A 14,926-nucleotide genomic window follows, 5' to 3' on the forward strand; every position below is an offset into this window, starting at 1 on the left:
GATTCTACTGATTTTTTTTTAACAAATGGACGATTAAATACTAATACATGAGAGAAGTTTGTGTTGATGGCTAGTCCCCCTCTACCATCCCGGTTTCTCAATATACACATATAGAAAAAAATCATTTTCCCGCTACATTTTCCACATTTCAAAAAGTATGCACTTGCAGGTTCTCCCCAAATGTTGTTCTCAAACTTCAATGCACCTAGGGGCTTCCTCTAGAAGATATTCTACCCATTGTTAATCTATGCTACACCAAGAATCAACCTTAATCTCCCCCACAATGCATGCTTTATTGGTGTTTACACATCACTTGCTCATCAAAAGGTATCTAGAACCTAATCTCTCTTAGCATCACTAGTTCATTGCAAAAACTTGTCATTAGTACACATGTTGCAATGTTGCCATGCAAAATATCCTTCTTTCATGCATATCTATGTTTTGGAGACCGGAGCACAATGATTTCACAAGTAAATGTGCTTCAAGAGTCAACAACAATGGGCCCATTTGAAGATAGTCGAGCTCTCATAGGATACAAAATCAAGATACCAGGTTAGAACACCTCTACATTAGTGAGGTTAAGACATAAGAGTGGAGTTCTCCTTACAATGGAGTCGAATGATATTAATCTTTTAGTGATGGTTATGTGGTGCCTTAACATTCAAAGTGAAAGTCATAAAACCTTTTTATATCTTCTGCAATGTATTCAATAATTTAGTTCTCTTTTTCTAAACAAGAGCCATAGGCCCTTGTAAGCAAGTGCAAGTGGTGTCATTGTGGGGGTTGTCTTGGTGGAGTGTGCGTGTGAGGAATGCATGCAAGAGAGGGGAGAAGAAAATTGGGGAAGGGGATGAAGCACAGACAAGGAGTTGGGTTAGTGGAGAGGAAAGTGAGATAGAGTCAAAAATCTCACTTTCTCTCCCTATATTGATTACGCAAAGCAAGAGTAAGGGTGGTTTCCCATGGCCACACCTGGCTTACATCGCAACAACCTCCCACTTGAAGGTCATGGTGGCCAATAGTGGCATCAATATAGTTAGTCTATAAAAAGTGGATGAAGCATCTCCTAGGATTCATCCTACACCCATAAGTTCTATGTAATGTGTAAATCACTCCGAGGCTAGGCTCTTTGTGAGAGCATCTGCAGGGTTGTCGTCACTGTGAACCTTGACAAGCTCGATGTGCTTGCCAGTCAATGCATCTCGTATGACATGATATCTGACCTCTATGTGTTTCGACTTTGAGTGAAACACTGAATTCTTCGCCAAAGCAATGGCACTTTGACTATCACAATGGAGTATTGGTACCTTGTGAATGCCCAAATCTCTCACTAGACAAGCTAACCATATTGCTTCCTTGCTTGCGTTAGACGTAGCAACATATTCTACCTCAGTGGTAGATGAAGACGTGCAGTCTTGGAGGCACGATCTCCAAGAGATAGCTGTTCCAACAAACATGAATACATAGCTACATGTGGATCTTCTACGATCCACACAACCTGCATTATCTGCATCCGTGTAACCTACAATAGATGCATCGTTGTTTCCAGAGCGTAAACACTTGTTAGCTCTACCCTTCAAGTATCTGAAGATTTTCTTCACTGATTCCCAATGCTTCTTGCCAAGGTTTTCCATGTACCTACTAACCACTTCCTTAGCATGTGCAATGTGTTGTCTTGTGGATACCATAGCGTACATCAACCTGCCAACTGCTGAAGAATATGACACTTTTGCCATTTCCCCCCTGTTTCCTCTCACATGACACTCCTTTATTGATAGATGTCCTTTTGTTTTTCCCCTTTGGAAAAAAATGTCCTCTCCAACCTTCATCTACAATGCTCAATTAGTAGTCACACTTGGTGTCTCAACACACCCAACCACTTCCGCAATACCAACATCTTGGCATCCTACCTAACCTAAATTAAACTTATGGAGATATAGCAAGGGGCCTCCTAGATGGGAAATTCATTCCACTCCTCAAGATTGTCAATAATCAAGATTGATAATACTTTACAAGTTATGAGCATTGTCTCCTAGAATCAATTATCAACATTGTCTCCTAGAATCCCTCTACTTTGGGTGTCCAAGACTCAAAATTTTGAGAACGAGTTTCAATATCTCGAGCGCCAATGTCTTGAGCACTAGTATCTCGAGAGCTAGTGTCAAGTGTCAGTATCTCGAGCGTTAGTGTCTCAATCACCAGTGTCTCAAAAGCCAGTGTCTCAAGAGGCAGTATCTCGAGAGCCAGTATCCAGTGTCGAGAGCCAGCGTTTTGAGAGCCAGTGTGTTGAGAGCCAGTTTGAGTATCTCGAGCGCCAGTATTCAAGAGCCAGTGTCCAGTGTCAGTATCTCAAGCGCCAATGTCTCAAGAGCCAGTGTTTTGAGAGCCAGTTTTAGTATCTTGAGTGCCAATATCTTGAGAACCAATGTCCAGTGTCGACAACCAGTGTTTTGAGAGCTAGTTTCAGTTTCTCGAGCACCAGTGTCTTGAGTGCCAATATCTCAAGAGCCAGTGTTGAGTGTGAGTATCTCGAGTGCCAATGTCTCGAGAGCCAATATCTCGAGAGCCAATGTCAAATGTCAAGTACTAGTGTATCAAGAGCCAGCGTCGAGTACCAGTGTCTCAAGAGCTAGTGTTGAGTACCTATGTCTCGAGAGCTAGTGTCCAAACCTAGTAAAACCGGTCCCAGTTTTACCAGTCACAATAAAACTAGAACCAGTGAGACCAGTACCAACATTCAAGTATTGAGCCGTGGAGCTTAAGAAAAGCTAAGAATAGCATCTAGGGGCAAAATAATAGGAAAAAGCAAGGATTGCACATACCATGTAGAAGCTAAATAAAGATGGGGGTGGCTAAAAATAGGAGGTCAGACGCACCCTAAAGGGCAATTTTTAGGGGACAGTTGATATGAGTTTTTTGGCGAAGAGAAAGGGAGAGGATTTTTTTTTCCGTGAGAACAGGGTAAGTCGAAGAAGAAGAAGTGTATGAATATGGCTGAGGAGATCGAAGTTTATGTGGTAGAATGTTGATTTTTTCCAACGGATTTGGATTATCTGATAGGGGGATTTCAAAGCGACCGGCATACCAATGTTGGAGTATGCAACCGTTTTGTATCAAAGGTTTTAGATATCTGATTAATGGAAACATCTTCTGATTGCCAGCCTAGATCAAATGTTTATATCTATTCTAAGTTGAAATTTAGCCATTAACTGTGTTTCGATCTATGATATTCTCTTGCAATTCTCTCAAAACAGCTCTATATCATCTTATTAACACTAAATCGGCCCAAATGACATTAGTTTCCCTTGGTTTGCACCTAGACTACATGTCCGTCTACAGCCAGAAGCCCAATGCCTTTCTGGTTGACCCTGGAGAGACGCACATTCTGACAACGGGATTTTTTTGGGGGGAGCTCAGAGAGGAGTGGTTATGAAAGCTTTTGTTGATCTGGGGCAAAAGAAGTATGGTGTGTGGAGCCAAATGGCTGCAAAATGATTGTTTTGTGCTTGCGAGGGTGTTCTAGCTTGGAGTTTTTATGTGTATGGAGTTTTTTACAAACTAAGCCATCATTACTATGCAATTGGTGTCGATTTTCCTCTTCCCCTTTTTCTTCTCTATGTGTTTTTGGGTGTGTTGGTAGTTGTGCCCCCCCAATGGTCTATTGTGCAGAGAGGGATTGAGAGAGATTGTGTGCATGGTGAAGGCAGTGAGGCGGGCTGAATAGGGTATTGATGGTGTTTGTGATATCACAACGGGTGTGTTCGTGTGCAAACGGTGCTTTTCCTGTGAGATGATCATGTTTTGAAGGTGAACTCTAGAGGTTAGGGTTGCAATGTTTATTGTGGGCTATAGAGAGGCGTGTTGTTTGTTTTCCGGGTGTGTTCCCCTTTCCCCCTATCCAATGTTGTCATGATTTTTTGATCCATGTGTGAATGGGCAACGGAGGAGATGAAATAATAAGAAGCACATTGAAGAATAAAAATATGTCTCCATTAAGACATTGATAGAGTTGGTACAAGTAGATAGTGAAGAGGATGAGGATGAGTCATGATGTGTAGAACTACAATGATCTATTTTCCTCCCAAATGAGTCATAATTTAAGCATGCCTATGTATGAAGGAGACCCTGAGGTGTTCAGACAATTACTGTCCATTGGGGATAACTTGTAGTGAAGGCAATCGAGGAGAAAGAGAACTTATGCCTTCTAAAGTGCACAAAAACCATGTACCAGGCAACAAGAGTATTGAAGGACAATACCTTTGGCATAACAAGATCGTAAAAGGTAGAATTCTAGTTGAGGGTTTGTACTATGCCCAGGTTGAGGGAAAATTTGATACATATAATAAAAAACCAGCAGTGATGATATACACCCATCTAGTTAGAGTCATACATCCGTGACCTACGTAACCACTTCAAACTATCATCAAAGATATGTGAAATTATCTACAAATAGTATGCCATATAAAGAAGGAAGTGGGCAGGAGGGAAGCCATACAATGTTTACCCCAAATACAATTCTAACCACAACCAACAACTGTAATTCTCTTAACTACTTGAGATCAATGTTGTCTAATTGTGTTATCAATCTGGTACTCTACAATACCAAACTTTGATACTCCATAGTACCAAAGCTTGTACTCTTTAGTACAAAACTTTGGTGTTGTGCTTTATACTTTTTAGTTGAATGATGTGTAATTGTAGCACTAAATTTTGGTACTGTGCTTTTTTGTTTTCAACTGACTACTACAGTACCAAATTTCATACTCTACGTTACCATACCAAATTTGATACTCTATAGTATTGTAGTACCTAATTTGATAATCTATAATGCCCACCTTTGGTACTATCTGCTAACTTTACAATTATTCAATTGCTACTATGTTATACAGTACCAACGTTTGGTGGAAATATGCCACCAAATTTGATAGTGTAGTATCAAATCTTGGTACTTTGCTAAATGGTTTTAACTAACTATTGTGTACATTTCTTTTGCAGCTAGAGTTATAAAGCCAACAATATTGTGTAATAAGTATCCTTTTTGGTACTATGCATAACTATCCCCTCCCTTGCTCTTATCATCTCTCTCCCCTTGCTTGATGACGTCCTCTTCCCTCGCCCCTTATCACCCTTTTCATACATCCTTGAAGATGAACTACTAACCTGACAACTCCCACTTGTCACTGACTTCAAAGTCACCCTTGTCACCAAGTAGTAGCAGAAAAGTACCAAAGCAGTATCAAGAAATAGTACGTGTACAAAAAGATAAAGTGCACCAATAAAAAATTTTAGGGGACCAAGATACTACACGTGCAATGAAATTTTCATAATTTTCATGAAAATTCCAGAGGCAATGTTCAAGCTTACAAAATCCTTTATACATTAGGGGGTAAAAGCAATATGAATACCCCTTCAAAGATACAATGTAGTTGGCAACATACAAGGAAATGTCATCCTCAACATCACAAACAAGGGTGTGTAGCATATGTAACCAGTGGGGAAATTCTCATCTAGCCACCCACATATCCATGGAGAAATGACCTCCATAAGATACTTTTTTTGGGTCATAATCTTTTGGCTCATATGATCAAATGCAGTAGCATGAGTCATAGTCATTCTTCAAGGACTTGTATCTTTTGTCTTCCACAAGAAGGGTGTTCGCTTCATTGAACTACAGATGCTTGCACAACACTCTCCTTAAGAGCTTGTCTCCAAAAGTGTTGGCATATATCTAAGTGTGGGAGCCCACATCTCACATTGAGACTAGTCAAAAATATTTGTGATGGATAAACTAAGCAGTTAGAACAGCTTTACAAATAACTGTATCAAAGAAACAAACAAGACATAGTAGTGACACAATACCAAACTTTGTACAACACAGTACCAAAGCAGCAAAGGACCAAAGTGCAAAACATTACAAAAGTGTGTACACAGTACCAAAAATAGTACCAAAGTACCATAGAACTAGAGTACCAAAGACCCAAACAGTACCAAACTCTATACACAACAATAAACAGTACCAAAGTACCCTATAGTACTAGAATGTATACAAATCAATAGAAATGTGAAAAATACTACCAAAATCAGTAAAACCAATTTGAAAGTTAAGGGATAAATACCTAAAAAGAGGTCTTTCATCTTTATCAATTTAGGTAAGCAAGCATTCATTATGGCCATCAAAAATTCCTTTGGCTACATGACCAGAGCATCACGTAGAATCACATCCTCAAGTTGATGATGAAGTCCTTGACATCAAGTCTAACCACACAATATTTGTACCGAGAGACTTGAACGCCTCAAGGCCTACATTTTGCTTGGAATGGGATAGTTTACAAACCTTTGGGTTCTTCATCACAATCCTTTAGTAGCACTCCATTGACATCCAAAATAACAAGGCGCCTATTGCTTGCCACCATTACATCTATTGGCATTGATGTATTCGGCCATTCTTCATTTAACCACCAGCTATCCCTGGTTGTTGTACCACTAAACTATATGAGTAGAAGAATACAGCCTTTTTGCAATAGCAAAGCTAGAAATTAGTCACCATAAAGGTTTACCACTAGTAGGACATGAATATTTACAAACACATTGACATTTTTGAAGAGTAGAGTGACATGACACCAAACACATTGATATAAGCAAAATGGGCTAGTATTTCATATTAAGCCAGAAGCAAGAACAAAATGTTGTCACAACAGCTAACTCGTGGAGGTTCATGGCTTGAGGCCATGACCAACAGGGTGCTTTCTAGATTTCATACGGAAGAGTTGGGAGAAGGTGGCTGAGTCACTTGTTTCTAAGGCTCTCATATCAGGTGTCTCCTCTCCACCTTTTCCCTCCTCCGTGAAAGAAATGATAATTATGGAGGAAATGCGAGTGAGTTGTTCCTGATATGATTAGAGAGTTAATTACACAAAATGTTAGAGAGAGATTTACACTAATACAAGTAGAAAATCATAAGTAGACTAAGATGCAAATGAGTACAAAGTGATTGCTAGTGCATAGGGTGCAAAGTGGATACAAAGTGTGTAGCTTTAGGCTTATTTTATAGACTTGGGAGAGGGTATCTAATGACCTAAGAAATGATTTCAAGTGTATAGGCTTCCATAGTAGAGGGGGTTCTCACTTGTGGTGGGGCGGATGTGTCATACACCCCAACAACCTTCCAAACACCCAAACATTACAAAAGGTATCCTCTCCAAATACTTATCAATTTGTGTGTGTCATAGTAGCACCCAATCAGTACAAAAGGTATCCACCTCAAACAATTGTCAATTGGGTGTAGGAAAGTCACAACATCCTCCCAGATAATTAAAAATTGGGTGTAGGATCAAAGTGTGTTGCACCCCTCATAGAGAATTGTAGGCAACTAGGTTGTAGGTCAAATACAAATGGGGCTTTATCAAAAGGTGACGTCCTACTACAAATTTTCAAAGTGCTTTGTTGCCAAAGTTGGTTGCAAGGTGTCATCCTCATTGAAGCTCCTCCCCTCCAAAAGTATTGTAATGATCATCAAAGTAGATGTCGATGGTGGCATAACATATATGCAAATTTTTTTGTAAATGTGTGTGAGGATGGTCTTACCCGATGTTGGGTAGTGTCTAATCCTTGTACAATTTTTGTCTTTTTTGTGAAGCCAAATGTAATGCTTTGTGTCCAACTGCAAAATGTGGATGCATACTGTTTGTGTAAATGCAAAAGTTTTTGTGTGAATGGTGTGGGATTATACAATCTTCAAATTGAATATTGCATACAATTCAAGTTGTGTACTTGAGCTCATGATGGAGCATGGGAATCAAACTTTAGGAGGGGTGTAGACTATGGAAAAAGGGAGCTCAAGGTGTGAGAATGGGTTTGTGGGATGAGTCCCTTAATAAGGGCTTGATGAGATCCTTAAGGTTTGTAGTCAGTGTGTGGAATGGGTCCCTTGTGGACTTGGAGTTGCTTTGCCAAAAATTCCTCAAGGCTAGGGTCGTAGGAAGGGCTTCTTGTTGAGCCGGCATGGGCCCAAAGATCCATTGTATGAAAACATTTACGCACGTGAATGCTTGCTTACGGATTCAACCATGCGTTTTATTGCAGCTAACCATGGGTGCTCACGAGCACCCATGATCCCTCTTTTACCAAAAAAATGCACACGTTTTGAGGACAATACCCACTAGGAATCACTTGATCAACAGTGCCCTAACCAACTCATCCCACATGGGTAGCTTGTGAAGTCTTTCAAGATTAGTGTATATGAATTTTGCCTAGTAGAGATAGACCTCACACACAAAATATCATACACAGAGACACCCTAGAATAATGAAATTTGGGTGATGGATTTTGGGAATACCTAGCCTCAGAATACAGAGCTTGAGAGCTCATCAGATAGATCTCGAAGTGCACTACCCACACACAAGATTAATGCAATGAAAACACGTTGATGGAGGGATTAATTGAAGATATAAATTATAAAAAAACACACTAAATGAAAGGCTTATTGACGACAAGGATTATGCAAAAGTTCAACAATGACGTGCTATTTCCTCCTCTTCTAATCACCAAAGGGTAGTGGAGCATGCTCGTGCCAAGTGGTGATTAGAGAGTGGGATTATTAAGAATTCCAATGCAATATGGAGATTAATAGGCCTAGGATGAGAATCATCGGCTCTGATACCACATGAAAGGAATGGTGGTTATGGAAAAAATGTGAGTGACCCGTTCATGATATGATTAGAGAGTTAATTACACAAGATATTAGAGAGAGATTGACACTAAAACAAGTAGAGAATCACTAGTAGATTAGATGCAAATGGCTGGTTAGTGTATAGGGTGGATACAAAGTGTGTATCTTTAGGCTTCTTTTATAGACTTAGGAGATGGAATTTGATGACCTAAGCAGTGATGTCAAGTGTGTAGGATTCCAAAGTAGAGGGGGTATCCACCAAAAACTCTATTCCCAAGAGAACATCAACTTCCACCTCTTCAGCTAGCATTTCTGCATTGATCTTATCACCTTGGTCAATCTCCATTTCAACAACTTCCTCAATTGGATCACTTTCACCCTGTTGGTTCTCCTGTTGTCCCCTTCACTCTTTACCCTATTTAACCCTCTCTTGCACTTTGAATTTCAGCTGATCTTCTCCCAAGATTGAGTCACAGTACCATCATCCCTTTTCCCTTCCAATCTGTTGTCCTCAAGCTCTTGTAATATATCCTACACTTCAATTTTCAGTTGATCTTGTCTCAAGCTTGAATCTATAGTAGGCTTAGCCCCTTTCCCTTCCACTATGCTAGCGTCAAGGTCTTGCAGTATTTCTTGCACTTCAGCTTTCAATTGATCTTTTCCCAAGCTTGAGTTAATGTATGGTCACAAACCTATAATGCCAATCGAGGATGTAATTCCCACATGGAATGTATGTCCTTGGAAAGATGGAATGAGTAGGAAGACCTTCTTGCTTTCTGCATACAACAATTAGAAAGAAGGCCTCAGGATATTGAGAATGCAATAGCATGATTGAAAGATGCAAGGTTAAAGAATAAGGACAGATTTGATAAGAGGCATAGGCTCAGAAGTAAAGCTATTGAGGAAGGTGATTGGGTGTTGGTGTATGATAGCAGTCTTGACAATCAACATTCAACAATAAGAAAGCTTTCAAAGAGATGGTTAGGTCCTTATGTGGTTCAGCATGTACATGGGAATGCAACTTATACCTTGCATGAATTAGATGATACAAAAATGAAGATTCCCATTGCAAGGAAAAGAATCAAGTTATTCAAAAGAAGAGGTGATACAGATCACTTTGATTCACAAGAAAGTCAGAATGAAAGCTCTATGAAAATGTTATCAATGTGGATGAAGAATGAGAGGATGATGCGTTAGATTTTGTTGCAAGTGATGATGAAATTGACATGTATGTGGACTTAAATGAAGACTGAACGCGCTGCAAAAAGACATGTGTGGCACATGCAAGAGGATGTGTAGGTTTAGAGGGGGTGGATGTCATGATGTGGCACGTGTATAATGTGAAAATAAAATATCTACCTCACTCTCAATGCTTTTGTTATGTGGGACCAAATGTTATGATGTACATAGTGTGATATATGCAAAAATAGATGCCATGAGTTTGCAGTCGTGTACATACCTTGTCGGGCAGGAGAGGCCCTAGATGTGTCACTATGGCATGCCTTTTTTCACATAAATATATGCCTATTTTGATTTAGAAATGTACAAATGTCAAGTGTATCGAAGTGGCATGCTCGTTTTGCCTAGAAAGTTTGATGCGGGGTACCTAGTGTTCTAAGCACCCTCCTTCCCCGAGTGCACACACTAGGCACCTAAACCAGGTTTTCCACAGTCCCCATTGAAGTCTTTACCAACCTCAAAAAAGATGAGCCAGACTTTCTCACCGCATCAAGCCCCTAGCTCACCCCACTTTGAGGACGCATCAATGCATCCTGAACTAATGCACTCTCTTCCCATGGAGCAGCTTTTTCATGCAGTTAGTGATTTATTCGTGCAAATCAATCAGATGAATCAACCAGCAAGCCTTGATAAACCATAATCATACTAATAAGATCCTTTTGAATCAATTCTCAACTACAAACCCTGCACACCCTGATCCCAAGATTTGACCTAAACCTTTCTCAGGGCTAGCCATCGATTATGTCCTTAGTTGGCTATATCATTTCCACAACATGGCCACCTATCACTGTTGTTCAACCAACAAACATGCCATGGAAGCTAGCACCTTGCTGGAAGGCGTGGGTGCTACATGGTACATTCAGCAGTCATAAGAAGTGAAGCAAGACATGCATATCCTCAAGTCCATGCTGATACAAGATTTCACCTATAACAATATAACTGAAACAACCCTACAACAACTTAAGAACCTTATGCAGAAGCATCAGGAACCGGTGGCACAATTCGCAGTGAAGATGACACAACTTCTCCTACGGGTGGGGATCCCACCATGTCTGAAGAGATGAAACTTTTTGCGAGATCAAGGACCAAACTCCTTCCACTCTACAATTCAAATCGCTCAAAGAATAGAGAGCAATGACCAATTAGAAGAGACATCATCATTTCATCCACCACCTGTGCCAAATACTCCTCAACTACCGGTAGATACTACCTCTCCAATGTGCAAAATGTGCAGAATGTGCAGCTCAATCCCAGACAGTCACATCCATCGTCCAATTTTTACAATAATCAATACATCAACCACCGCTCTTTACCTGAACGGGATGCCCAAGGAAGGCCTAAATGCTTCTACTACAACATTTTTGGACATGTCAAGAGGCACTACCACCGTTGGCTTGCCACTCAACAAATACAAAACTCACAAGTGGTAGTTACTGATTCTACGACTCTTATAGCCGTGCCAGAAAACCTCTAAGTGGGTGGCTGATGGAAGGTCCCACCCGCATATCCAGGCCACAATCTCTTGCAGACATCAGGTATGCTCTATTATCATTTACCTGCATGATACTAATCATGAGGCCCTTTTAGATTTTGGCAGTAAAATATCTTCAATCAGCTATCATTTAGTCACCTAGTTAGGTCTTCAAACATCCACAACTAGCCCAATTTGTGTTTTATTCGGAGATGGAAGGGTCCCACCCGCATATCCAGGCCACAATCTCTTCCAGACACTAGGTATGCTCTATTATCATTTACCTGCATGATACTAATCATGAGGCCCTTTTAGATTTTGGCAGTAAAATATCTTCAATCAGCTCTCATTTAGTCACCTAGTTAGGTCTTCAAACATCCACAACCAGCCCAATTTGTGTTTTATTCGGAGATAACAAGGAACTGTATACATCAGATATGTTAGTCCACTGCACTTTTTAGGTTTTGAGAGATGAACACATATTCAACTTTCATACACGTTTTGAGGGGTTTGGAGGGCAAAGCCTTAACACTAGTCTGGTAACCTAACATGACATAAAAGTATCCTTTCAGGGTTTTAGAAAAAAAATCCAAAACCATAGTAGATCCACTCATTTTAAAAAATCCTTTCATGAGCTTATAGTTCAAAGACTACTACATATGTCAGAAATTAGAAATTTGTAAAACTTCTCATGCCTTGGTTACAACAAGCATCCAAAGTTGATGGAACAGAGCATTTGTCCCAAAACAGCCATTTCTTATTGTTGATTGCATATAAATAAGAGTGGGTATTTTTGTAAGACATGAGATAAAATTCCTTGTTAACTTCAATGGGTTGGTGATCAAAACATATGGTTACTTTTGCCTCATAATTTGTTTTTGTTGCAAAAAAAAAAGGTACAAAAAAGTAGCATTTTTTCCATTCTACGGATCTATCATCAAAGTTTCTATAGTCACTCTCAATACAGATACTATATACATGTTTTCTTAGTTCCCTTTGGGCATTTGGACCCAAAAGGAGCAATGGGGCATGTCAAAAGCATAATGGATCTCTTACTAAGTGGAACCTTGGGAACAATGATGAAGTGCTAAATACAACAACCATGACAAAACTGGGTTTAGCATTATGACTTCTAGAATCCCATAGAAACTACTCAATATCTAGCCAAATTTATAGTTTATGATTTAATATGGTTACTACCTAAAAAATACACACAATTGGCCTAAGAAACTAGCAATATTGAGAAAGCTACACTTGCTACACTAAAATGTCTCGTATTCTTCACCAATTGAAAAACTCAATTATCATCTATACTATGCTATATAGCATATTAGGTCCCTTAAAACTCAAGAAAGATTAGCTTTATGTTATACAACACACTTACACAATCAAAATTGCATTTGTATATCAAGAAAGTCACCAAAAAAATACAAAAGTGCTAATTTTGCCCAAAAAACAGGATTAGATATTTCTAGTAATTTGGTCATAGGTTTCAATTTTAACACTTAGTTCTCCCTAGAAGCATCAAAATATGTTGAGAACTGCAAAGACTTATCCTCTAGCAATCTAAACCTCACAAACATGAAGTTTAAAGTGGTATAGTTGCAAAAATTTGAAAAAAAAGCCAAAAACAGGATCCGTTTTTTCACACAGTTTAGGTTCAAAAATGTTGTGCAAGAGTAAGGTTAATGGTGAAATTGGTATTCCAAAAAAAATCCAAGTTTTTTTCAGCTCATAAGGCAAATTTGTGGATACATAGAACCTACAAATTTATTTTTATTCTCTTCAAATAATTCAAGCAAAATGGTTACTTAATAGGACACAAAAGTGTCCTATTACAAGTCTAGTGTTAACGTGGTTTCAGACCATATCTACAAGATCAATAATTGATTTAACAACTTTGGAAATGAGATTTTTTGCTCCTCAAAAATGGGAATCAAGCATAGTAGAATAGTCCCAAATCTACAATTTCAAACAAAAACAAGGAGAGTCTGTCAGAGATCGTGTGAGTGAAGAGGAGACAATATATATACAGATGTACGGATTTGGAGATCCCAACCGAGGAAAGACTTGTCTCACTATTTTTAGAGGGACTATTCAACAAAGACTTGCATGCTATTTTGTATAGCAAAAAACACATGCCATGGGAATCTAAACACGATTGACTTGAGTGATAATTGTGAGTTCTTCAACGAGGAGATCATTGCTAAAGATGCACAGAGCAAGTGAAATACATTCATTGTGCCATCACAAGTAGGACCAATTGTTGCAGCTCATGCCAATTCTGTAGAAGACATACTGAAATGCATGAATGACATGATGACCAACATGCAAAGGAGGTCTATGAGAGGTTTGAGGCAAGGACCAATCCTAGGAAAACCTATGGGACAAAAACTACCATTGAAATGGTTTGCCATTGAAGGAGAATGGACAAACCATAAGACAAACGAGTGTTAATACAAGCCAAAATATGACGGAAATGTCCACTATGTACCAATAAGGCCACAAGGACAACCCATGCATAGATACCCACCAGATGTGGCACCAATAAAAAGATCACCCATGAATATGGAGAGACCACAACCAGTATTAGGCCAACAATCACAACTCCTAGGGAATAATGCTATACCAATCAAGAATATGTTTCCTGAAGGATAGGTGGACGACCAGGCTCTAGTACCCATTTCACCATACCTTGAAACGAGTTTGGTAGCAATGGGGGTGGAGGAAGAATGGTATAATCAATTGAATATGGTACCCAACACCTACAAACACAACACCTGCTTACTTCATAGAAAACTAGGGAGTAAACTTCCAATGCCCAAACCAAAAACCAAAAATTTTCATAATCGTGGGGTAGATGCCCATTGGAAAAATAATTGTCGTGAACTAGATAAGAATGAAAAACCTAGAGAGGCATATTGTGATGTGTGTGGTTGCAAGGATGGACATTTTTGTGAAGACTACCCTAGAAATCTAGAAAACTATAGAAGCTGAGAGATTCAATCGCTTGTTAGAGTTAGTATGGTATAAAAGAAAACAAAGAGGGAGATGAAGTTGGTGGAAGTAGACCTAGGTGTTTTAAAGGGGTGTGTAGGAGATCGTAGTGTACTTTAAGAAACAAGGGCTATTCAAGTAGAACTACTTAAACAACAAGAAATAATTGATGAGGCTTTCACTCAAATTTAACAAAAATTGACTAGATTAAAGATAGAAAATGGACAAGGTTTGATGAAGTCTAAACAAGATAAAGAGTCTGCCATGTTAGAATATAATTTATCAAAAATATAATATGTTTTGAAGAAGAAATAAGAGAAACTTGCGAAATTTTAGATAAAGAACCTAAATCACATGTTGAGGAAGTGAAAACCATGAGTGGGTACAGTAATATAATGGGAGATGAGCTTGGTGAGGATAGGCAACTTATATTTGGATGCCAAGTCCTTTTCAATGATGAGAGGTCACATGATCGTGAGAAGCCTATGACTCCTATAGTCAATAATGATTGTTGTATTGACAATATTAGCAAATCTATCAATAACCATATA

Source organism: Adiantum capillus-veneris, chromosome 21 (genome assembly GCF_014529385.1).
Source record: "Adiantum capillus-veneris isolate H3 chromosome 21, ASM1452938v2, whole genome shotgun sequence".
In the NCBI taxonomy this organism is placed as follows: Eukaryota; Viridiplantae; Streptophyta; class Polypodiopsida; order Polypodiales; family Pteridaceae; genus Adiantum; species Adiantum capillus-veneris.